The sequence below is a fragment of the Numenius arquata genome, chromosome 22 (genome assembly GCF_964106895.1).
Source record: "Numenius arquata chromosome 22, bNumArq3.hap1.1, whole genome shotgun sequence".
Lineage (NCBI taxonomy): Eukaryota > Metazoa > Chordata > Aves > Charadriiformes > Scolopacidae > Numenius > Numenius arquata.
In genome coordinates, this window is record NC_133597.1 from 7,216,558 (window position 1) to 7,243,235 (window position 26,678).

Below are 26,678 nucleotides of genomic sequence, written 5' to 3' on the forward strand. Positions count from 1 at the left end.
AGAAATCCTGACATGAGTGATTGGGAAACTCAGGTGATGGAAGAGGGAGAGCAAGAGGAAAAGGTTTTTTTTTTCTTCTCCCCTGCTGAAGACAGCAGGAATTGGGGAAGGATTGACTTAGCGCTATCCATCAGGAAAAGACTTTCCATCAAAAAGTGAGCAAGAAAAATAGCACCTGGGAAAAAGCAAGAAGCCAGCAAGGGGAGCAGCCCCACTCAGAGCTCGGAGGTCAGCAAAGTCTTTTTGGGGAAGGACTCAGCTGCACGGGGGGACCTAGGCAAGGCAGGGGAGGGGGCAGGGAGAGAACGCAATAAGAAATTGAGCATTATAAAAAGAGATAAAACAGGTGAGGGGGAGTGAAAGAAAAGAGGACCCCCCAGAGTATTTTGGGAAGAGAGATGTTCTTCATGTGGGATGAAAGGTGGAGGATGTCAGAGCTGCTCCAAAGGGAGGGGCGCGCTGTGAACGGGGGGATATGTCTCACTCAGTGGCTCTTTGAAGATTTGTCTGGTCGCTAAGACCTTGGGAAATGATGCTGTCAGCTCAGTGAGTCTGCTTTGGCCCCAGGAACAAGCTTCCTGGGGGATTGCAATGGAAATATCCTCATTTTAGCTCAAGGCTGGGACCTGGCTGCCTGGTGGCACTGTGATGCAGAGAAAGGCCTAAACAAGGGAGGCTCCAACCACTTATTTTTGAAAAATCCCAACTCAGGTGCCCCACAAGGGATGGAGCTCGAATGGTTTGCGGGGAGAAAAGCTGCGGCATGGCAGAAACTACTGCAAAGAGCTGACACGGCCCAGCAGGGAGGGAAAGGCAGATTTTTCCCGGGATCCCAGAGGAGACCTTGCAGAATTTGTTGCAAGTCAGGAAAGCATAGAAAAGTTGATGGAGTGAGGCTGAATTTGAAGGCAAGGATATGCCCTGCAAGGACAATGAGATTTGTTACCAACCCTTTCCATCGCTCTCCTATTTCCTTCTGTGCTTTCTCTGGTTTAATCAGTTCCTGGCACTAATTGGCTTCACTACCACCCAGCCGCACAATGGAGAAGACCCTCAGAGAGTCCCCTGGAAGGACACAGCTCAACCGCATCCAGCCCCAACACTTCCCGTCACAATTCTCACAAAACCAACCATAGCATTTGCATTATGCAAATTTGGCATATGCAGATCAGCCTTTCCGAAAATAATATGCAATCAGGCAATTAACAACTGCCTTGTCTTTAACTCACAGGTAGTCTTAATTCCTGCAACTCTTAATTTTGGATTGCCCGGCTCCGTAACCTTAATAATATCATTTGAACTCCCTGATAACCATTTTAAGATGGATTTTCTTTTTATTTTCCTGTCCCAAGCCCTCCCTTCCACCCACCAGTTGCCTCTCCCTCTGCTCGCCCACAGAGGGGAGGATGACAGAGGGATGCTTTTCTCACTGCAGGTAGCACAGCCATAAATTTCACTTATATCCAGTAAAACACAGGCATCCAATTAAACCCATAATCCTATAAACCTGCCAGCAATCAACCACACTTTTAAAAATCAAAACTGACAGGTACTTTAAATCAATACATCCAGGTAACAACTTGCAGTTTGTAGTATCTTCTGACACTGCATCTTTTGCAGCTCCATAATAGAAACAACAAATATTCCAGTCCGTAGCTTGTTTTTATGGCTTTTTCCCCTTTTTAGCTTCACCTGGGTGGTGAGTGATGATCAGGGATTGAGGGGAATCAAGAGGAGTTTGGGTCTGTTGTAAAAATTCACAGCCAAAGCCAGACACAGCATCGTATCCTATGTTATAAGATATCACTGCTCCTTGGCTTCTCTCCATTGGAGACGTCGGAGGGACCCACTGGCTTGGGATAGATTGTTATTATCCAGATTTTTTTTCCAGAAGTAAAAACAAAGGAGGTTTTAATTTATGACCTGCTTTCCGATAACAGCAAAGGGCTCTGCCAGATTCAGAAACCTTTTCTATCGGGCACGGTACAAAGCTGTTGGCAACATGAAGGGACAGGGCAGGTGATTGATGCTACGGAGCATCATTGCTACTCATCACCCCGCCGGCAGCGCTGGGAAGAGAGGAGTCGCCGGTTTTGTGGCCATTCATCAGGTCGCCCTAGATGAATTGCTGGGTTTATTCTCTCTTTTCGGGGAGATTTCACCCTGAAGAAGTCCATCGTGCTGCCTTTTGGTGGTGGTGCCTCCCTGGGGCTCTGCAGACGCGTGGCTGCTTGCAAGGAGTGGGGGAAAATGAAAACGGAAAAGGTTTTAGTGTAATATCCAGGCATTTGGGCTGCCACCACCAAATTCCCATGGTTCAGCAAACGCAGAAGGTTGGGTAACAAAGCACCAGTGTTCATCTCCCATCCCATCCACAGGTCCCAGCTTTTGGGGAAAAAAATGTATTGTGGGTGAGACAATGCATCGGGTGCCTCTTTGGCTCTGTCTCTACACGATGCACCTTGAACTTGCTCAAAATATCTTGGAAATTATGTTTTCACCTTCATTTCCGAGGTCACAGGCAGTGTAACTCCCATATTCTGCCTGTCTGTGTCTGTATTATATTATGTGCCGTTCAGTGTTAAAAATGGTTGGTTTTGCCAGATAGGAATCATGGAGGTCAGGAAAATGAGAGTCAGATGGATTTTACACCCTGGGTGGTTCCAGGAGCAATAACTGAGCGAGCTCGAAACCCGGCTGAAACCACGAACAAGCTTTCCAGCAACACCAGCATCTTTGCTGGGAGCTCAAACGCCACGTGTGCAGCAGCGTGGAAGTATTTTAAGCATATTTAAGGGTGTTTTAAACAGTTTTACTGGGGCTATTTTTTTTGTTTCCCTTCACCTGTAAAACCAGGTACTTCCATCATCAGAGTCCAAATGCAATAAACGTTGCGGTAGTTATAAAAAAATCTTTTAGGCTGACCTGGAATAGCTTTTCTAGACCTCAGAAAGTGGATGTTGAGACTTTCAGCTTGCCAGGAGCAAAGCTGCTTAACCATATGAGGAACTAGCACGTGCCCCAGCCCAATGGATGGCAAACTCCCTTTTTTTTCAGCAATAAACTGTAAGCTTGAAATTAATGACCACTTCGTGGAGAGAAAATGTAGCCATTGACCTGGGACTGAACTTCAGCCATTTGAGGCAAAACATTTGCTACTGTTCAAATGTTCATTTTCAGGAGTGGTGGAACAAAACCTTGATCTTCTGAATACAAAATGTTTCTAGTGACATCAAACTGTTTCATCTCTCATCCTCGAAAGTTCATTTTGTGGGGAATGTCCAACAAGTTTTCACTCATTTAATACCAAAAGGCAGCCAAAGAAATCTCCAGTGTAAATTTCCTGTGTGGCTACAGGTCCAAAATATTATTAAGTCAGTGGGATAATGATCCAAGTGACACCAAGTTGAGGATCCCAGGATCTGCACCCCAAGACCCATGATCGCAACATCTCTATGGTTATAGAAAAAGTCATTTTCTCTTTTCACAGGTTATTTGCAACTGGTCAAAGCATCAGCCCAGTGCAGGGTACATGGAAAATGACTCTCACATTCATCCCAGGTCCCAGGTGAGTGAGTGGCTGAAACCCACCTCCCATGCACCCCTAAAATACCATATTCATGGCAGGCATCATGAAGAGGATCCTCCTCATCTGGTGTGTTTAATCTGCTACAGACCTATAGTTAAGGAGAGAAAAAATATAAATCTGTCATTTAAGGAGTCCTGTTTCCTCTCCTGGCTAATAGGATTATTCAAAAATATTTTAAATCAAAATCCCAAAGCTTGTTGGCTTTTAAATGAAACTGAGCCTTTCTGGTGTGGCTTTTTTTTATCTTTCTACTGAGTGTTGACTCCAAGTCAGGGTCCCAAACCTCTTTGGGGGTCAAAGGCAGCTCTGAGCCAGATTGCTTGGAAAAAATGGGGGGTTGGGGTCAGAAAAATCACTGATTTTCAATCTCAGCACCCAGGGTTGCAGGGAAAGTATCTTGTGGGCTGGAGAGGTGGTTTTACTGCAGCAGGTTTTGGTGACAATAGTGAGCTGCTCCCATCAGTCCCAGGGGATGCACCTGGTAAAAAGAAAAGATGCTGAGAAATTGGCAGAAGTGCAAAGAAAGGCCCAGAAATAACCCGAGGGCCAGTGAAAATGCCTTACAGTGGGAGACTTAAAGAGCTTCGCCTCTTTATCTTATCAAGAAGAAGAATGAGAGTGACTTGATTACAGCACACAAGCACCTTCTCCAGGAGAAAACACCAGGCATGGCAAAACCTCTTTAATCCATCAGCCAAAGGCACAATGAGAAGCAAAAGCTGGAAGCAGAAGCCAAATCCATTCAAATTAAAAATTAGGCACTGGCTTTTTATTCTTTTGTGATTTTTTTTTCCAGCAGGATGAACGATTAACCACTAAAACAAACCACCATCCTGCTCTGATACACCAGCAGTTCGTCCAGGCTCGGTGGGGATCAGTAAAGGCGGAATATTGGGATTTATCGCACCAGATTTGGGGGTTCTGTGTTTCGATTTGTGAGGTAAAGAAGGGCTGCAGATATTTCCAAGCCCTACCCAACTCCTCCACCCTCGGAGCCCTCTACTAGACAGCGAAGTTTGCCATTTCTCAGCCCCTCGCTCTCATCACAGCCCGCAGATGCATCTGATCCACACTGCAGATAATGATAGAAAATTACAGTGTAATAAGATAATGGGATTTATTTATAGAATTTGCTTTCCAATCACGCCCACATGATATATGTATCCACACACAGGCGCACGCACACACGCACATACACACAGCACTTTCTATGTATGTATATTAGCATAAGTGGTTGGCTTTGTGGAAGCAAAATGCCACCTGGGGGATGTCGAGATGTTCCCAAGTGGTTCAATACCAACCAGAAGGGTGCTGGCACATCACAAATAGTCCCCTCATCATCATAACAATGACACCATATTTCCATGACACTTTTATCTCAAAGCACTTGAAAAAAAAGAGGAAAAAAAACCATAAAATAAATGTAAACTGCCACACAAACCTCAGTGTATGCAGAGATGAGAATTGAAATGCAGTGACAGACTTAACCGGAGACAAATCCCGTCTCCAATAGAAACAAGCCAAGGGAAATTTAAGGAGGCAGCATGTAATTAGCTGGGGATGGTCAGCACAATGGGACTTCTAATGAGCTTTCTCCCTGCAGGGCTGCGTTAGGTTTAAGAACACTGAGGTGCAGCAGGTCTGTGGGTCTCCAAAACCCAAACCAGCATGGAGAAGTCCAGCGAGTGCAAACTGAGGGTGATGAAGCACCACAATAACTGAATGGAGGGTGCAGTGGCTGTTCCCCCTCTTACTGGGGTCCCAGCTGGGTTTCCCAGCCCAAACTTGAGCATCATGGGGCTGTTAAAGCCTCGGGACTCATACCCTCCTGCCATGGGGCCACTGACTTTTATTATTTCTTTCCTAATTCCTACAGCAATCTGCATCCCGAAATCCAGCTATAGGCTGAGGACAGAAGGTGAATGGGCCAATCACCCCCTGCAAAATAATCCTGCACCCTAGTGACGCATCATTCATGAACATGGGATTTTTGCAGGTGAAATGACAGCAGAGTTGCTGAATCTTTGCATTTCCAGGTTGCTGCTGCTCCAAGCATCCCCATCACACTGCTCACCAAGCACTCAGCCAGCTGCCAGGGGCCACCAACAGCCAGGGGCCACCTTGTACTAGCTTTTTGGGTGAAACACCAGCTATTTGGGGGAAAAAAGCAATTTTCAGCACCTGCGGACTTATCAGTAAATGCATTTTTCCCATGTACTTCACTAAGACATCTAGGTACAACACCACAACAGGATTATACCTGCCCATCCACCGTGTCTGATTAACTGGGGGCAGGCACAGGGGACAGGTGGTGGGTGAGCATCCCTGCTCAGCATCCCAGCCCACGCATTAAACCGCCGGGCATGGGGAGGAGATGGCAGGCATCTCTCCCCTCATCTGCAGTGAGGTGCAATTATTTTCCGAGGGCTGCTGAGCATCTCCACTGAGCCGGCTTCTCTGGGGAAGATCAAAGCCAACCTCTGATCAGGAGAGCTGAACAAGATCCCTTCACGGTGCAGGAGAACAGGGGGGAGAGAAAAAAATACAAAGAAAAGGGGGATGGCTGGGAACATGGAGAAGTTTTCCATTACTGGGGCTGGATAAAGCCTAAACAAACCCCAGTGTCGTTAACATCTCACCTCTAATGACTCTATCATGGCGTGACCAGGCTTTTGCATCCCACCAAGGAGCTGCTTTATGCCAATGGCTTTGGGTGGACAATGTAGAGCTGGTTGGACCCTGTTGAGCTCCACCACCCCCTTGTATTCCAGCATCCCCAGCCCATCTTAGCTCAGCTCTGCCTGTGGGGCAACTGAGGCTCCAAGGAATTTTTTTTGGAAATGCAAAGGACCAAGACGACTCTGATCATCTTTTTTAGATTCTGTTGCCTCCGGCTGAAAAGCCGAAGCAAACTCCAACGCTTCACTCCTCCTTTGATTTTGGCACTTTCAACCAGTGAGGAGAGAAAGACCCCCAAACCAGACCCTAACCCTGCAGGAGCCGGAGCTGAGGTGGATGCTTGAGGATGCCCCACCGTCACATTCCCTCCTGCCAACCACCCAGCAGCAATAAACTCATCAACAACACCGATTTTGGGGCTCTCTCCAGGCTGCGGGGAAGGGAGGGGAGAAGGTGCGGGACTGGCAGAGGTTCTCTCTCTCTTAAAATTTAGTTGTGCTCTATATTCAAATGGCAGTTTAATGAGCCTTTCCCTATTTCCAGCAACTTTATCACATCATTAAAGCGTAGAAATGAATAATACATCTAGCGGTTGGATTAAGCTGAACTCCAGACCCAATGCAGCTTCAAACAGAGGAGGGAAGAGAGGTGGCTGGAGGATGGAGTGCTGGGTGGGAGCAGAAGCCGTGCCAGGGAGAGGATGGAGTTATTTTGGCTCTGATGTGCCAAACCACATACAGGGATGTCTGTGTTCCTTCCCAGAAAGCCAAACTCCTGCCATTTTTACTCAGTGATGAACAAGAACTGCTCTTACCCAAGACATCCCTCCTCCTCTCTTCTGTGGCCTGCAGAAATAAAGGAATAAATGCATTTTTTTAATTGTTCTAATATTATTTTTAATTATTGCTTCCAGCAAATTCATCCTCAGAGACTGCACAGTCAATAATGGGCTGAGCTCCATCCACAGGCTCCACATGTGCCTCTGTCCCCAGCCTAACTCCATCTCTTCTCATCCTTAAAAATGAAGCAAATTAGGTAAAAAAAGCCTGATCCAGGTCACATCACACCTCAACGAGCACTGGGTCAGGTCATGGCCAATTATCCCATTGCCAAAGAGGAGCATTCATCACAGCTGCCTGGATGGACGGCCACATGAAGGGTTTGCTCCTCTTGGAGGCACGATCTGTGCTCCTGGCACCCAGGAGTGCCCTGCACCCAAGGTGGCCTCGACATGGGCTCAACACCCCAAGGAAAAAAAATTTCATTTATTAAAATGAAGGCTTGTTTAAACTGGGAGAAGACGGCAGAAAAAGAAAGCAAGAGGCCAAAACAAACCATCTTTGGTTCAGGATGTGAGCGTATTCTCCCCAAGGCGAAAAAAACCCACAATTAATGCTGGAAAGATTCACAGATTTTGTCGTCTGGGGCTTTTTTATGAATAAATTTTACTCATCAAAACTAGTCTTTATATACACCTTTTTTTTTTTCCCATTGTTTGTGGGCATTGATTTATTTTTCTCTTATTCTTTCTGATTGTTATATTTCGGATGGTGCTTACTGATGTGAAAAAAGCCATCTTGTGTGGCTGATAAGTCTGGAGATAACTGCAGAGGTCAAGGAACTGATGGGGAAAGAGAAGAGAAGAGGGAAAAAAAGTTTCAGCATCTCCAGCTCTATCCTCACTCCCCCCGAACCTGCAGAAAAATCGCATTGAGTGGCCCAGAATGGTTAATTAGATGGATTTCCCCCAGGGCCAGACTGGAGGAAGGAAACAATTTAACTGTATTTCCTCGTTATCTGATCTCAGTCATTTTAATTTGTTCTCTCTTTGAGGCTTTTTTTGTGTGTGTGTGTGTTCATTTTCTCCTGGTGTGTGTGTGTGTGTTCAGCTGAGTAATGGATGACATCGCAAAAAAATGGGCGGTTTTTCTTGTCCAGCCCAATAACTGCTTCCAAGGTCACATGTGATGGAGGGAGACGGTGCTTTCAAGGTGAGACAGAAAGGAGGAGAGAAACCCTTCTCATATCAGATCTTAATAAAATAAATTCACTGCCGTATTCCCATCATGAGCCAAGAGCAGCCTCATCCTTTCCCATTTTTTTCCCTTTCAACGATGGTAAAGCCAGTCTGAAGCAATCACCCAAGGGAACCAAAAAAGTAATTGCTCAGTAAGAGAGATCAGTCTTTAAGGAAAGGTCGAAGAGAATTGCATCAGAGACCCAGGGATGCAAGGGGCGTATGGGGCGCCTGAGAAATAGCTGAACCCAGAAGCAGTGGCTCCCTAAAGCTGGAGAAAAGTCCCTTACTTGGTTTGAGTGTGGTTTTTTTTCATAGCATTTCAAAGAAGCAATTTGGTAAAATGCCTATTAATTATGCTTGCCTTTGTTTGAGCAATTAAGGGGCCGTTTCACTTATGGGAGAGCCCAGACAGAGCCTGAATGAGGTCAAAGCAAAGCAAAGCAAAACCACCTTAAACTTAATTGTAAAAGCAATTTGATGCTCTGAATTCAGCCTCTCTGGAGCTGTATTTAGTTGCAAGATGAAGGGAGAGGTCTCTGCATCTTAAACCATCCCGGGAAGAAGAAATAAGGATGCTAACAAACCTTTCGGTCAGAGAAACAACGCGATGGCAGGAGCTGCCCAGGAGGAATGGCAGCCCAGGAAAGCCTCGCCTGCGTGAGGACAATATTACAGTGCCAATCCAGAACGAAATGGAGCCCTGCAGCTCTAATTAAAAGGGCCGCTGTAGCTAATGATCTGCCCAGTGCTAATTAACTTCAAAACGTGGCGGCTCAATACGCTTTCTGCTCTGCTGCTGGGTTTGCTGTTGTTCGTGCGTGCAAGTGGCTTCTCCAGGCTCCTCCTCAGGTCGGTGTTTTTCCTGAGCCATCCCTGGGATGATCTCCTGAGCAGGGATAACTAAATCTTTGCAAACCTCCAAGATGTCTCCTCCTCCTTCTCCTCTCTCCCTTTATTATTTTTTTTTTTTTAATTTGCCCAATTCTACTTCCAAGTCTCTGAAATTGGTGACTTATAATAGAAGTGTCTTTGCAGCCATATTTATAGCATCGCACCAGCGTCACGCTCGCATAAAGTTCAGGTAGCACGGTAATTTAAATTTAGCTCAGGGAGACAGCGAGGATGCAACCATGTCCTTTGTGGATTTTCCCCACTTTCCCCCCAGGCTGGCTACGGATCCATGCACTGAACCTCCCATGCACTGCTTTGATGGGGGAGATTTTGGACACGGGATGGGATATGGTCTTTGTATCCCGGCTTTGTGTTCAAAATCAGGCATCCACACTGGTGTCAGGTTGAGAAAGCATCAGCTTTAAGTATCAGGTTTGGGGTTTAAATTTGAAGGGCTACTGCACAAGGGAGAAAAAGGTTTCTGAACCCAAAAAGACCTGTGGGGTCTTCATCATTTTCTATATTGATCGAAACCCATCCCATCGCCTCCTCCTTAGAGAAATACAGTATTACAGAAGCGTGACTGGCAGCCAGCCTTTGCCATCTGCTCTGGCCCCTCATTACAGATTCACAACAAACATATGTGACAATTAGATCCGTAAAAACATCTCGTGGATCATATGTGATTGAAATGCGGGCATATGCTCTCTGCCCAATAAATCCCACGTCTGAGCTGGGTTTGCTCCTGAAGAAGACACCGAGGAAGAGGGATGAGATGTTGTCCTCAGCTACTCTCACGCATCAAAGGGAAGGTTTGGAGGATAAATCATGTTCTACAGCAGGAGAAGGGAAATAATGAAGGTGAGTGAGGATGCTTGGAGGTACCTTAGGCTTTATAAGGGGCTGAAACGTTTTGGTGGCTAATTCCCTAAGGCCAAAAAGCACAGGCTGGTCTTGATAAGCCAAAAGCCTCGTGGAAGCTGGTCTCAGATGAGCGTCCCAAGGTTTGCACAAGGTCTCTGTGTCTCCTCTGTTGAAGAAGAACCTCTGTGCAAGCACCTGGTTGCATGAGTGACTGATTACGATGATAACTGCTCTCCGTAGCTGTAATTGAATTGCTGCTTGAAAAGGAGCAGCTCAGAGGGAGGACGGCAGGAATAATAGTTACTGTCTCCTCAGCAGCCCCCATAGACAGGCAACGTTGGCCTTGGGAGCACTGCTGCTTCATTGGGCAGATGTGCCCAAGGAGCAGAACAACAGCCTGTATGGCTGGAGATCCTTGTCACTTCAAAACCCTTGCATTCCACCAGAAAATTATCATGGATGAGGCAAAAAATCATCCTCAGAGCCTGGAAATCCACCTATTAATTCTCCAAGCTCCATCTGCTCTTCAGCCTTTGGAAGAAGTCACTCCCTGTCATCTCATGATGCTCAATGAATTCCTGAGACCTGGAGAAATCCACTTTTTTTCCCATATTTCCTCCACCAGGCCTACTCCTCCTCTATGCAAAATTAAAAGCTCTCCTTACCTCCTCCGATGTGGGGAGAGAGCCCCATGGTTCAGGCAGCAGAGAGCCCATAAATAACCCCTTGTGTTTCCCCAAATTGCCATTTCATTACTATCACCTGGCTTAGTTGTAGCAATAAATTGGGCGTGCGGCATCTGCACATCAGCTTCTTTCAAGTGCTTTGATAAAGGAGCCTCTGATACCTTTTTTTTTTCAGTTCCTTTCTGCCCCAGAATAAAGGACGTGCTGTGAGGTTGCTGCGCTGGAGGAAAGCGATGCCACGGCACTGGAAGGATTTGGGTAGTTGGTTTTCATTTAAAAGTTTAAATCATCACGTCCCTGGAAGATGTTCCTGGGGTGAATCCAAAACAGAGCCTTTGCTGGGGATTTCTGGTTGTCAGCAGCTCACTGGAAGGAGAAACAGCTGCTTCAGCCAGGCTGGAGAAACGCTGGAAATCGCAGGCTGATGGGTAAATGCAAAGGCACATCGGTATTTCAGGAAGAGATTTCCTTCTTTCCTGAAGACAAAAACATGGAAGAATGAAAAACATCCACAATCTCAATCTCTGTGGAAATAGAGACAAGCCGAGTTTTAATTTAATGAAGGCTCAAAGCTCAAGGATTAAAATAAATGGGAAGCCTTGGAAAAAGCCCCTCAGGTGTTGGGACACATCAACAGGGAGCTGGGACGGTTGGGGACTGCTGCAAGGGAAGCATTGGGCTCTTATTAGGTGTGAGGAATGTACAGGGTTTTGCAATTTTAGGTTTGTGATTAATGCCGGGGAGAGCCTCCATGCGGGTATAGAGAAGGTGTCTTAATGCAAGTGCCCTCCCCTTGCCTCTGATCCAGCCCAATTTATCCATGAGCCAAATTAAGAACATTAACCACCCTGTGAGGAATATTTAGAAATAGCTGGAAGGTGCCAGAAGATAGGGTGGAGGATGTATTTTGGGTTGAGGGAAGGGGGATTCTGTTGAGATGTAGCCAGGGAGCAGTTTTGAATGGCATTGCGTGGAAAGCAAGAGATGACGATGGGAAACAGGGGGCATAAAGCATCGCCCTTCCCTGGTGCTCCCTTTTGTCGGGGCAGACCACTGCGTACAAAGCGCAGAGATGATTTTGGTTTCACCCTGTATCACCTTTCCCCCCAGCCCGCTGTCTTCTTGCCAGGGAGGGGAAAAAACCCACCTTTTTGGAAATCGCACCATACATCTCATCCTGGCTGTCAGGCAAGTGACGGGTTGGGCAACAGAGGGTAGGAAGCAGCAGGAGTCATCTGGATGCTGCTCCCCAGACGTCCTGAATTAATAAAATAACCCAAATTGCTGGAAGCAAGTAACCTCAAGAAGCTTTTCCCCCCACACACACTCTCCCCCAGAGCTTCATCCTCCTTTGTTATTGAAACTTTCAATCACAACCCAAAGCTGATAAGTCTCCATGGAAAATTGCTGGGGGCCATATACAGAGGAGGAAAATTCATCTTTTCAACCAGAATTTGTTGAAACTACTTGTTTGATTTTATTTTTTTTCCTTTTTGTTATCCCAAACTGGAAAAGAACCCCAAATACGTTTTAAAAACAAATAATTTATCATTTAGGTTTTCTTATGGAATATCAAGGTGGGTTTTTTTCTAGAAAATCTCCTCTCTTTTTCACTGTTGAATTAAGTGCTGTGGACTTAATTTCCTCTGCAAAAAGTTTTGGTTCTCTGTGAAATGTGGGCATTAACACTATTATTTGTCCCAATGAAAGGGGGAAACTGAGGCAAGGGGATGTTTCTCCCCTGACTTTTGCAGAGGTTGAGGAGCCTGTGCTATACCAAGAGCCACATCTCCCCAGCACAGTGAGAGGCGCACTATGCTAAAGAGGTTTCAAAGCAACCCAAAATGTTCCTTTTCAGGGTATAGTATCTGTGTAGCACCAAGAGGAGCCATGGATATATGAATTAAACACTTGACAATATTATGCCCAACCAACCGCTGCTCACTGGGCATCATGTGCTGAAATAGGGGCAAGACTCCAAAAATGCTCTTCCCATCTATATTTCCCCACTACTCCCCTTCCACCCTTCCTTTCCTCTCCCTTTCTCCAGCCCTCAGTCCTCAGCAAATGTCACTGCTAAATATTACCCAAGGAAAAGGCTGAAAAAGGAAGAACAAAGTCACTGGACTCTGAGACAGATCATGGAAACAGAGGAGATAAATCCTGAGAATACAGCCTGCAAGGGGAGAAAAAGAAAAATACTGAAATAAATATGAAAAGAAGACAAATATGGGCTACAGGGAGCGGGTGAGCCAGAGAGAGAGAGGAAATTGCACTAAAATAGACGAGGTTTCCTGGAGACAAAGGTAAAATTGGGAAAAATGAGATCTAAACCAAAGGGGGATAAATCATGAGGGCAGCAATGTCTGAAAATTATTGGGAATGAAGCCTTCCCAGTAAGTGAGACATCCCCTGCAAGACGGATCTGCTGCGAGCAACAAATACAGCCATGGTGACAAGGACAAAGCTGGAGTGGGGTAGACAAATTTGTTGGGTGACCCTGACCTGTTCGCTTCTCCTAAAGGGGTTTCTGCAGCCATGTGTTTTGGACTTTAGGAAGCTCCTCTGGCTCAACTTTGGTAATGCCTCCCCCCAAAAAAACCAAGCTTTGGGGGAGGAAAGCTATATGGGGAGCAGGTATTTTTGCACTGGGAGCTGCATCTCCTCCAAAACATTAGAAGCTCTTCATTTCCAAAAAAACCCCATTTTTACAGGAAAAGTGTGCTCAAGCTGCAGCTACCTTCTCTGGAGTAGGGTTCAACCGTGCAGACTCTTTTTGCTAAAGGTTTTTAGCAGAAATATTTCCTTTACATCTTCTTCTCAAGAAAAAAACCAGTTGCTAAACTCCCTCCAAAGCCACTGAATCCTCCACGGAGGGACCAGTGCTGAACCACAGGCGAGTGTTGTGGTGGGGCATCTCTTCAGCCCTGTAACTCCTGAAGACCAGCAGTATTTTTACCCTTGGGGTCTTCTCTTGCTCCTTGTCTAGATGACACCACACAGATACATAACAGCAGTAATCCTGAATTGAGATCACAACATGCTTTACACTTGTGTGTTGCACTGTGAGCAAGGAATGTTCTCCCCAGGCTGTAGGAAGGCAGTATGGGATTATTTTTTTTCCTTGTGCCAGGCAAAGCTGTGACATAAAGCCTATGGCTTATTACATGCTGCTTTTTTTCCCACATCTCCCCCACTTTGCTTTGGCAAGAAACTGAGTTTTCAGCTGGGAAGAGCATGTGCCGTGCCAAACACACCCCCAAAATTTCCACTGGGAAAGCAGAAATGTGCACACCAACACATGAAAACTTGGCAGCTCAGTTCTATGCGGGGGCAGGTATTAAAAAGCCAATGGTTTCCGTAGAGAAAATACTCTGTTTTCACACCAAAAATCAACTTACTGTTTGCTTGTAAACCTATTGCAATGTCTTTGCTCTTTTGCAGCAGTTTGTGGCTGCCACGAGACTCTCAGTGTGGTTCTTGGTGGAAGCGTGGAAAGTCAAAGGATTTTGAAGATGGATTTGAAGCTGATCTAGATCAGGACAGCAGGGCCCCCTTAGGTAGGGCCTGCTGTCCCCAGAGGCTTAGGGACAAGCTCATGGTTGGTGTATCCCTCAGGCAGCACCAAGGGTGCCCAACACCGTGGTTTCCCAGACTCCCAAACGTTTTCTGAGGGAATTTGCTCCAGAACCAAACACACAGGGGAAAATGCATGAGCCAAAAGAAAGGAGGTACAAAAGCTGGTGTCACAGCTCAGCTAAGCTCACGTATCCACCCATCAGGTCCCACTGCTCTGTCCTCATCTTTGACATTCCACACCTGCTTCATCATGCCTGGCTCTTTTTATGCCCGTATTCCCCCTGCACTCGCTGCTCTCCCGGCCTTTCCCCTCTCTTCCTCTCTCTGATTTATGTAATTTGAAGTCCTGGTTGGGAGCTGATATTATGACACGTCCAGACTTCAAAATAAACCTCCCTCTTGATACTGGGTTATTTTATTGGGTGCATCAAGGCTGAAAACAACCTCATTCATCTTAAGAAATGTATTTTCCCATTTGCTGTATAAATACATACATGTTTCCTTGCATTATTCACCTAGGCACAGCAGACAGATGAGCAGCAACAACGGCATCACATTTTTATTTCTCATTCTGTAGCAGAAAAGGCACTGGGGAGGTTTGTGGCAGGAGCTCGGTGGTGCGGAAAAATCAGCTGGGGCAAAGGGTGGGGAGAAAATTGAATGGAGAGGAGATATCTCACTCCCAGCCAAAGTCCTCCAGGGATAGAGACAAGTTCTGGTCTGCGGGGTCTTTGCCCAAAGACGGTCTGGAAACATAGGTGGAGAAAAAGGACAGATGAAAAATAAAACAAGGAGGGAAAAAAAAATAGGCAAAGAAGAAGAAGGAACAACAAGAGAGAGGAAAAAATGAATAATTGAAGGTCTGTAATAAACACAGCGTAGACACACAGAAAAAATGCCTATGTGAAAATGTAATTACTGGCTGTATCAATAACATCAGTGCACAAGACCGGCTGGGGTTATGACCAAAACAAGCCATAAGTCTTGTGAATGCTCAATTCAGATGTGCCTCAGAAATCATCTGTGTAAGGTTCAGGCGTCTTAATTCCCCCACACCTCCGTGGTGATTTCATGGAATAATAAAGGGGAAATGCAGCCTTTCCTTACATCACCTTCCTTGTGAGGCTCATACAGGACTCTGAACCCCAGTGGGGTTTAGCCACAGTTACACTGGTCCTGTAGAGACCAAGTGATGGGAAAAGTATCTATGGCCAACAGCCCCCATGGCCAACAACCCCAATGCTCGACAGCTCTGGTGGCCAACAGATCCAATGGCCAACAGCCCTGATGGCCAACAGATGCAATGGCCAACAGTCCCAATGGTCAACAGCTCAGGGTTTGCCAACATGGCTGGGATCACTCTTTGTTGGCACTCATAGAAGCTGATTTCAAGACCTGCTTTGCACTCATGAAGCAGAAAGTGCACTGAAAGAGTTAAAACCCCACTTCCCTTCCTTTTGAGCCCATGACTTGAAGCCTACATCTGCTATTTTTAAATCACTGCTGGGGATATGCAAAGGATTTCTGTTAATTGGACATCATTGCTGACCGCAATGAATCCAAAATAATACTCTCTTTCTCTTCATTAACTTCTTGCATTAATTTGGAGTCTAGTTTCAGTGCACCAATGTTCCTCACTTACCAGTGGCTGCTGTGCCACGATGGGATACTGGTTTCTTCATCGCACCCTGAGTAATGGGACAGGGGAGTCAAATTCTTTATGCCTAGAAATGTCGACCTGCACTGCCTCAGCCTTGTGCAGCCTCAGGGCTTCATTGGCCCTGCAAATTCATTGTCTTCTGGGTAACTCAACCTGGTGCGCAGGTATCCTGTGGTGGTCCTGCTTCCTTTAGTCTCACCTGTACCTGGACTCAACTGGGAGCAAATTATCCCCAGGAGGGTGTCTGAGCTCCTCCACGCCGTCTCCTCACACACCATAACCTGTTGCAATGCTGTTCCCTCCTCACGCACCAGCCTTACTTGTCCCCAGAGGAGCTGATAAACCCAACAGAGATGCAGATTTAATGTTATCGGGAGATGCAGGCCATGTTTAGCTGGAACTTGAAGGATCATAGCAAGAGGCCTGGATGTAATCCAGGCTGCAGCGGATAAGGAACTGAAAAGCCGCTGCTGCTCCTTCTTCTTTTCCTTTTTCTTTTTTTTTTTCCTTCTTTTTTTCATTGGTTCAAGATTGCAAAGAGGCTGAGAGAGAAGAAAGGGAAACACGGGGACCTAGTGATAACGGGTGATGGACGTGATGCCATATCCTCACCGAGAATACCAGAGATTGTAAAGCATTGAGAAATCAAACTGACAAGTGGGAACACAGGCTCAGCATAAGAAACGGCGTCTCATTCAGAGCTCCTGCAGGCCTGGAGAGCTTTTCGCTTCTCCTCACGATGGATTAAGTGGATGTTGGCGATAGATAATTTTGAACTCCTTCTGCAATGTGTTCTGCCTTGTCATATCCTCAGGGAGGCCTGGAGCCAGAGAGACAAGCACCCAGCGTGACGCTCGCAGACACGAAACTCCTCAAACAAGGCAGGGGGACTGGGAAAATCCTTGTCTTGCGAGACTGGTGACACCAGGGAGCCTTTTTATACCTGGCCAACTTCAGCCACAGCTTTCATGAGGCTGTGAGAGATGGGTAAGGAACCAAGTCATGATTCATGCTGGCTTGGTGGCAGGAGAGGATATTGGCTTTGGCCAACAAGCAGCTCAAAATTCAATGTGTTCCCCAAGAACTCATGGAGATATAAATCTCATCAGTCTTCGAGGTTTGCAGCAATTTTTGGCAGGTTTGGGAAGAGAAGTAACCCTGAACCCCAAGTTGCTCAGCCCCAGGGGAGCAGCAATAGGTTGTAATCCAGACAAAAGGTGCTCCCTCTCTGCTGTACTCACCTTTGCTCACCCTCCTTTGACTCAGTTTCCCTCCAAACCCAAGTAAAAATCTCTCCTACATCCTGGAATAACAGAATGGGGGAAGCTGAATTTCAGGTGGAGAAAAGAGAGGTAAATCCAAACATCAGCAAAAAAAAAAAAAAAAAAGAAGAGGAAAAAACCTCCCAGCATTAGGCAGGTGCAATGGTACCCTGGGGAAACCCATCCTAATAACAAAAAAATATATAAATATGATCCTCCTTCCTAATTATTTTGCAGTCCCACATGCATGGCATCAGCTCAGATCCAATCTCTCCTCCCCAGAATTTTTTTTTCCTAAGCCTTTCATACCTCTCTCTTTCCCCCTATCACTCATCTCTGCACGGGCTGAGCCGCTTTCAGTTGCTGAGAGCAGTGGAAGGAGCTGCTCTGAAAGGGCAGGGGATGCTCTGCGTGCAGATCAGAGCCAGAGGTTCCTTTGAAAATCCGCAGGGCAAAGGAGTGGGGCCGAAACAAGATGCCCTGGCTGAGCCGCCATCCGCTTAAAATTGGCCGAGAAATCTAGGGGCTTTGATGAAAAATGCCTTCCTTTGCCTTTGAGGCTCCTGTCCAAACAGCATTAGGTGTCGAGCTGATAGCACGGCTTTCACCTGAGGTAGCGGCAAGAAAAAACATGCCTGGATACATATTCTGTCCTCTGCTGAACTGGAAGCGATGATTGGGTAACGTGGAAGTTTTAATTTATAGGTTCAAAGGCAGTGGATGCTGGAAAGTGTCTATAACCCAAATGAGAAAGCGTAAGTAGCAAGTGCTCACCCAGGCAAGAGCTAAATACTCCTGGGCCAGAAAACCAGGGTTGCAGTGAAAATAAAAACATTTATAGAAATTCCTCACTATGTACATCCATCTACACATACACAACTTTATGTCAAAACCCTCGGGATTTCCCATCACCAATGTATTTTTGGGTTTTGTGCATTTGTGATGAGCATATTTTTTGGTTTTAGCTGTTTTCTGCCCATTTTCCTCACTGCTTGTATGAAATTGGTTCAAAACCCATAAAGGTAGAGTTGAAATATCTTTGGATTTTGATTAATAGTAAGATCTCCATATGGGATGCATAATAATCCAGTCCCTGCCTGTGCCACCCAGTCAGATATAGGTCAGCCTGCGATACTGATCTCCAATAAACCCTTGAGCACTGGGAGAGATCCAGAAAGCTGAAAGAAAACGAACGTCGTGCCAATATGTAAGAAGGATAAACAAGATGACCTGTGTAATTACAGCCCTGTCAACTTGACATTGATTTTGGGCAAAATAATGGGATGTCTGGTACGGGACTTGTTTAATAAGGAATTAAAGGGAATAACAAAAAGAATGTCAATCAACAGGGATTTATGGAAAATAAATCTCGCCCAACTAAGTTGATATCTTTTTTTGATGAGGTAATAAATTTGGGCTGATAAAGGTGATGCTGCCAGCGTAATGTACTCGGGCTCCTGCAAGGTTGGGTCCTGCGTGACATCTTGATTAAGAAACTGGGAGGGGAGGAAATCACCGTGGCAGAAATTAGATGGATTAAAAACTGGCTGGTTGACAAGTTTCAAAAGGCACCTCTGGAAGTGGGAATCAACAGGGTCTTCTGCTCCCTGCTGCCTGCGAAGGCCAGATTGCTGCTATTTGACATTTTTATCAATGACCTGGAAGAAAACATCACGTCACCCCTGATAAAGTTTGCAGCTGACACAAAGATCAGGGGAATGGCAGGGGAGGAAGAGGAAAGGGCATCAATACAAGATGCATCTCAATAAAGCCATTCAGCCAGTGCCGGAGAAGGAAGGCTCTTCCCTTGGCAGCGAGGGTGGGAGATGGGGCCGATAGGCAGAAGGACAAGATTTGGAGGATGAAATGCCATGCTTTTCAGGCTGAAAAGCATCTTTTCAGGCTTTTTGGTATGAAAAGGTAGTAACTCTGGGGTATTTTGGAGCAAACCTGGTTTGGTCCTCCCCTGGGTAAGCCATGCTCTGTGTGTACCAGGTCCATGATACTCTGCCCACTCAACTTCAGCTCGTTCCTCACCCACTTTGCAGCATTTCAAGGGCTCGCAGCGCTTAGAACTTATTGCAAACCCCACGAGGCACCTGCCTGAGCCTTTTGGCTTCAAACTATATTAAAAACATGGCCTGAAGTGACTTTCCTGAAGCCAGGCACTGCAGGACTGATGCTGCTCGGAATATCTCTGCATCAGGTGAGTTTTAGGCAACACGCAGCCAAGCTCAGCGCTCCTTCCCTGCTCTCCAGCTCCCATCCCTTTTCTCAGGATTGTGCCTTTCCCCCGAAAAAAGCCTCTTGCAGGCCCTGGGTAGCCTCACCCGCTGTGATTTTAAAGCTGCCTTCTGCGATTTCTCCCAACGCCAAACACATACAACACTTCAGGGCTCTCCGTTGCGAGCACTTTATTGCTTCCAGAGCGGCTTTTTTTCGGCTCCTGCAATCCAATGCCCGAGAATAATGGACAGGCTTCAGCCGAGGGAATTTAATTCTGCTCCCACTCCTTTCAGATCAGAGCCTGTGTCAGCGGGGTGCTCTTACAACAAGAGACTTTATTACAGCTTATCCAACACTTGGCAAGTTCTCAATCTGGAGAACTGGTTTGTACTACAGAGATTGCTGCTCCGCATTGCATGCTAATAGAGATCTATAGCTGCGCCTCGTACCTATAGGGGAAGGGAAGGTTTTAAAGCCTTTGAGAGTGAAAAAGCAACGCTGGAAAATGTTGCAGAGGTTTGGGGTCAGTTTGAATTTGAAGACCCGTATCAGGTACAGTGGTCTAGCCGGAATTATTGAGCTGCATAACTCCTTTTCATCCAGCTGTTTCAATCCATGAGGAAAAAAGAAGAGGTAATTGCACCAGAGATGTAGGAAATTCCTCAGGGATGGCTTCTGGTCCCAGGTCCATGGAGCATCATCAGACACTGCACTGGACCCACATTCAGACACAAGCCTCCCCCTCTTTTTCTTTTCTTCTTTTTTTTTAGTATGAACATTGCACTTACCTGGGAACAAACTGACTTGCGAAAAAATGACCCCACAAAAATGACACCTAACAAAACAGCTTGCAGCAGCCCTCAGATCCAGCCGCCCACACTTTTTCCCTAATGTATAGTTTATATTTCCCTGCTGGAGCCAGGCAGGGGGAATGAAACTCAGGAATCATGCTTCCTGGGGTCCTGCCTTGCTAAAACAGAACATCTTCTCTTCCTCTGCCCTGAACAGACATCAAACTCCCTTTAACTTTAGCAAATGCTCCCCTGGCCTGGCCAGCAAGGTAACTTGAGGATGCACGGCTTGTCACTGCCGATGACACATGCCTCTCTCTCAGGATGTGGTATAATGAGCTTCTTCGTGGTCTCCCAAGGCAGAAATGTATTTATGGCACAAGGGGAGATTTATATAGTTTTTCTTTAAAATCTGTCAGCTAATAATAGCTGCGGCTGGGGCTGGGCTGTGCTGGGCTCACACACAGGTATAAATCAGGGGTGCGCTCTCAAGCCATACCATCACTTTCCCCCATTTGGAGACCAAGGAGATATCATGTGCAAATGCTTGTGCCAAAGAGAGAAGGATAAGAAAACATTCCAGCCAGGTTACCAAGACGTGGTGTCTTACACCATACCCCAGTACCATATCCCAGTGCTCCCATTGTGCTACCCTTCCAGGGCATCCAGTCCCAAACCATCTGGATCACCAGGACCTTCTTGCAGACCCGCTGTTTTTTTCCAAGGCAGGGATACCCCAGCAGGAAGAGGCTATCCATGCTTACAGTGATTCATTTTTACCTTGCCAAGTGACCTATATATCTTCGACCTCAACCAGCAAGCGAAGTTGATAAAATGCCTCCCATTGTCCCCTGGCATCGTGCAGCCTTGAATAGTACAATGTTTTTTTTTCAAACAAAATAGATGCATATTATTTTATTTTTTTTTTTTTGTCCACAGGGGTCTGAATAAAATAGCTAACAGGTTCCAGAGGGATGTATCCTGTTAATTCCACTCATGATAAAGGACTCTTTAAAATGCCACTGATGCCTGAAGTGCTGATGAGTTTCCAGGTTTGCTGATTTGTGGACCATGGGCCGGGCTCCCACTGGAGCCCATTAGATGGCCTATAGATAGGCAGCTGGATGCACAGACACAATATGCATATATGCCAGTCAAAAGTTGAAAAGCATTACTAAGCAATCCCGTGCATTTCCCATCCTCTACAGCCAGGCCGCAGGGGGGAACAGGTCTCTGAAAACCACTGCAGATTAGCTCCTGGGTTTTTTTCTCTCCATGCCACATTAATTATTTTAGTGTGGAGCTCAAAGCATGATGCTGGAGAGGAAGAACAAGGGGATGACCGTGTTTCTCCATGTCATTACCTCATCGTGATGCATCTTGCACCCTCTTCTTGCCCTTCACTCATTGCACCCAAAAACTCATGCAATCCACACTTCAGGGGCTCTTTTTTTTATTCCCTGCCTAGTTCACACCACATATCTGTGCAGGTCTATCTTGAGAGGTTCCCATCCTAATGTCATCATGTCCACCTCATTTCTGCTCCGGGCTGCTTGATTTCTTCCTGCAAGGCCAGCCTGAGCTCAGTAGTGGACGGTGTAATTCAATAGCCTTGCAGATCTGTCTCGGGTCAATTTTAATTCTATTTAAAGGACAGTCGATAGAGCCATCTCTGGGGTTTTCTGAGACGGAATTTCATATTGCGTTTAATATGCCCTGAATGCATTGTCCGGGGGAGAAAGCATTTCAGCGTCAATGAGACATAAAGGATGGGACGGGAAGCATTTTGTAATCTTTCTCCTTTGCTATTTCAGGCTTCGTGAGACCCTCATGAGCTAGCAAAGGAAGGGGCAAGGGAGGAGACGGCTCCTGGTGTGATTTTTCAGAAGCACTCATGAGCCACAGCGCTACGCCCTGCTCTCCTGATGCTCATGGAGGCACAAGTCAGCACCTTCTTGAGCATCATCAGCCAAAAGCCCACCGTGAGGCCACATTTACACCACTGTGATCCTGTCCTTGGGGGCCAGGGGAGGTGACATGTAGCAAAAAGGAGATAACCCGAAAAGCATGAGATCTGAGTACTGCTGCCTGACCATTCCAACCTGCTCTGCCTCCCTGTTCATCATAAAATAGGGGTAACGTCCCAGAGAAGAGATGGATATTAATAAAGAAAGAGAGCTTTCAGTGCTGTTGGTCACCTAAAACATTCCCTTAAGTGCAGGACGAGATGTTCGAGCACTAAGTCACAGTTTTTATGCAACTTAATAAAAGAAAAATATGATATCACCACTGGAAAAAACAAAATGCGTGCAGGGGAATTGGATTGTATCGCTTTACACTCAGATCAATCCCGAGATCGCATTGCAGAAGCAAAGAGGGAGTTATCAGCACTGCCTCCCACTGCTTACATTGACACACTCAAGGAAAGCTTTGCCCAGTGATTTCTGAAGGGAGAAACCCCATCGTCTCAGATGGAAATATTTTCCCACTGGACAAAGCAGGAAAAAATGCCAGATCCACCCAATAAAGCTGCTGCTGTAGGAAAATTATCAGTGATGCCTTTAATGAGCATCCAGATGATAAACGTGGGTCCATCTCAAGGAACAAATCCACTCACCTCATAGCAAGGCAATGGAAAACCAGGGGTTAACATACCCCTCTGGATTTTGCAGTGTGATGGGGAGGGACACCTCGCAGCCGCTCTCACATTTCTTCATGGGGTTCACTCCCGTGGCAGGGAGCATCCAGCCGACTGCCGTGGCTCCAAATGAAATTGTCCATTCCCTGCTGGAGATAATTAACGTATATCAGAGAGGAATTTAGCTGGAGTGGCTATTTCAGCAACATGCAGCGTTCTCCCCCAGTTTGGGTTTGTTTTCGAAATTGCACATAAAGTGCAACTGCGGCACATTTACTTTTCTATTATGCCTACGAAATTAAGTTAGATGGCCCTAATAATAGCATTGCCTTTAAAATAACGTTGTGTTTAAAGAACAAACTCTCCAATGTCGCCGGCACAGCATATTTGTCTTGTGCTTAATTTCCACTTGCTGTTGTATTATTAGACATTAACATGATAGTTTTGTTTAATCTCTGGCTCCGTCGCCCATGGCTGACTCCAAACCGATCACTCGCCCCTGTTGATGAAAGTCCTAATTCATCCTTGTTAGCGCAATTAGGAGGAAATTGGATAACGGTGCCACTTCTCACAAAAGGTCTGGGAGAGGGTGAGTCTCTCCCCCGAGAGGTGAAGCTGGCAGCGAGCTCTTGGCTGCAGGAGGATTAGTCGGCTCCTGGGAAGACGATGGGGACAAATGAATTGAGACTTTGTGAAGTTTGGAAGTGGAATTGGATGGATTTTGTTGCTCTTTTTTCCAGCACAGAGGTGGTAGGAGTCCATCCCTGAAACCCAGAAAAGGTCATCATCATTTTGAGGTCATTTTGAGGACACCTACACGAAGGACGAAAGAAATGTGAAAATAATGGGATTATTTTTTCCAAAAAATATGTCTTCAAAAGCTTTCAGAAAAGTGGTTGTGGGTTTTTGCAGCGTTTGCTCTCAGTGGGCATCTTTCTCCCAACCATGAACATGACCACAGAAACGAGATTAAATGCTCTTCAACCCTGGCACCAAAAATAATGTGTGTGTTTGTAGAGCAGTTCCCCCAGGCTCTGCACCTCCCGGCATGATTTCTTTAACTCTTACCTCCTTTCAACCAAGCTTTTCTGGGTTCATTTAACATCCCCACACCCAGGATCATCTCCAGACCCAGGGATTGCTTCAGGTGTTTCTTCCCATCTTGGTCAAACTGCAGCAAAGTCCACCCAAAAAACATGTGGCATCATCAAATCTTGGGAATTTGCTGCCTCTCTGCAAAAATCAGGCACACAGCCCCTAGTGCATGGGATGTCAACCCTGTATTACAATTTTTTTTGTATAAAATGAGGGAATTCAGGGCAACTGAGGAGGAGTTACTGTGGGTCTCACCCCACCTGAGTACTCGTCTTCCCACATCTCAGAAAGCAGATTAAGCTAAACCAGACAAATGAGCTTTTATTGCTTACTGAAATCCATTCCTCATGGGTACAACTAGAAAAGGTACAAAAGCTTTCATAGCCAAGGAGATTAAATAACTAAGGTTTCTTACCTTGGAAAAGAGGCAGCCAAAGGAGGATTAGATGGAGGTTTACAAACTGTGGATGGCGCAAAGAGGGCGAAATGGAAATCCTCATTTCTGCAAGCAATTTGAGATTGAAGTGACACTGGATAAAATTAGCAAGAGGTGGGTTTAAAGCAAATAGTTGGTTCAACTGTGGAACTCATTTCCAAAGGATTTTCTGGAAATCCAGATTATAGATGGGGTAAAAGCAAAGAATTAGACAAAACCAGGGGCAATGTTCCATTCCAGTGTGTGTAGATACAACTGTGGCAGGAGGAGTACTTTGGAGTATTTATAGGATTTCTTTATTCAGAGTAGTTTTATATGTACATTCTCCAATTTTTTCTGCCATTGTTTGTGATACCTAAGGCCAATCTGGTCCCTCCAACAAACTACGAGGGGAATATGTATCAATAGCCCAAGGATCCCCCCCCGCAAAAAAAAAAAAAAAAAAAAATATATTTGGATGATTAAACCAGAGATGCCAAAGGCATGAGTCAAATAATCTGAAATTGTTCAGGACTGCTAAGAGTGTCGTGGTCCAAACATCCCTCTCCCCCCAAAATTTGATATTTCCTGGTAGCGTTGGGACATGTCCCAAGCTCTGCACTGGCTATACTGCTTATTTGCAGTCTTTGGGATTTTTGGCACCATCCATTTATTTTCATGGCTTATACCATGCCCATCATGTTGGCACTGAGTGCTGGGATACCCACTTGGCCAGCCAAAAAAGAGCAGCCGGTCCCCCCTGGGATTTATAGATGTGCCCAGCTGGAGGAGGTAGCCCCTACCATTGATTCTCAATTCAGTTCTCACCACAGCAAGCTGGGAAAATCACAGTAGAAACAATAAAAATAGACTGGAATTTGCATAGACACTCTCTTCCACTCCACTTCCAGCTACTTTCAAGCTTTTGTATAAATCAAGGTTTATTCATACTTTCAGGTGGGCTCGTTATCCGTGCAAACAACTGCAACAATAACTCCGCAAACCCTCAGCTGCTCTCGACCTCCAAATACTTCTTGCTTTTTTGCTGGCATTTCAGGCCTCTTCCAGGGACGTGAAACACCGTGTGCTTTCAGCAGCCATGAAGATGTCCTGCTTGGCTGCCCCAGAGGAGATGGAAGAGCTTGGAGAGACCACTCGTGGAGTAAAGGTCCTCATGGTGCAATTGTGGTGGGGATGCAAAGTTTGTGAGAGCACTTTTGGCCATCGAATGGTTGTCTCCAAGCAACTGCATGGCAAAATCACTCAGAAATAAAACCCCATGCTTGGCTTGCAGCAGGGGGTTTAAATTTCCAGCCCCACTCATTCGGGGTGCAACCATGCTCCCGGTGCCATGCCATCCACCAACCAAAAATAGGGTGGCTACTGTTTGCCCTGGAAGGTTTGCCATGTGTGCTGGACCTCAAAATGATGATTTTATTGCTTCTTCTGAAACCCCTTCAGAGAGGAAAGGCAAAAGGCAAAGCAAAATGAAGAGTAAAGAGCTGCAACTCACGTTTTCATGGAGCAGAAACCCTTATTTCCCAGGGGTTACCAATTGACACGTAGGAGGGCTGGGGCAATTTTGGCACGAGGGGTTGTTGGGTCCAGATACCCCTTTTCTGGTGTGTTTTTCTAATTTTTCAGCAAGGCTTTCCTTGCACAGATCACAGCGTGCTGCACGAAACATTAGCATGCAGCTCATTTCTGATGGGCCTCAGGAAAATAGGCTTGGACAGTGAAGGGTGGAAGGAAAAGACTTGTGAATAAATGTCTTGTTGTCACAGTCCTATTAACCTCCTCTCAGTCTAATCCTGTCCTTAATTGACTTTATTCTGATTATGTTCTCGATAGGCCTGTATCAGCCTGGGAAGGTGGGGTAGGAGGTGGAGATGAGTGATGTAAAGGATACAGAGTGAGCTGGAGGAGAGGAAACAGAGAGGAGCTGCAAGACACACACACACACGTGCACGCACGTCTGCTTTTTATAACAGCAAACGCAAGGAAAAAAGAAAGTTAAAACTTCCCAGAAAGGGATAAAAAAAAAAAAAGATATCACCAAAACAAATCACTAGCTACTGTTTTAATAATTAAGAGGCTTTAAACTGCCCGTTTTATACAGACAAAAATACCAACTGCAGGTAATAGGGAGATGAAGCTTGATACCTAATCAACCATCCTCTTGGTAAAGCAACATCACCTCGTCTGTCTGCAATCAGCAGCGGAGCAGAGGCTGCGATTCCTTGAAGTGGCTCTCCGTGAGGGTTCGGTAATTGTCTCGGCGGA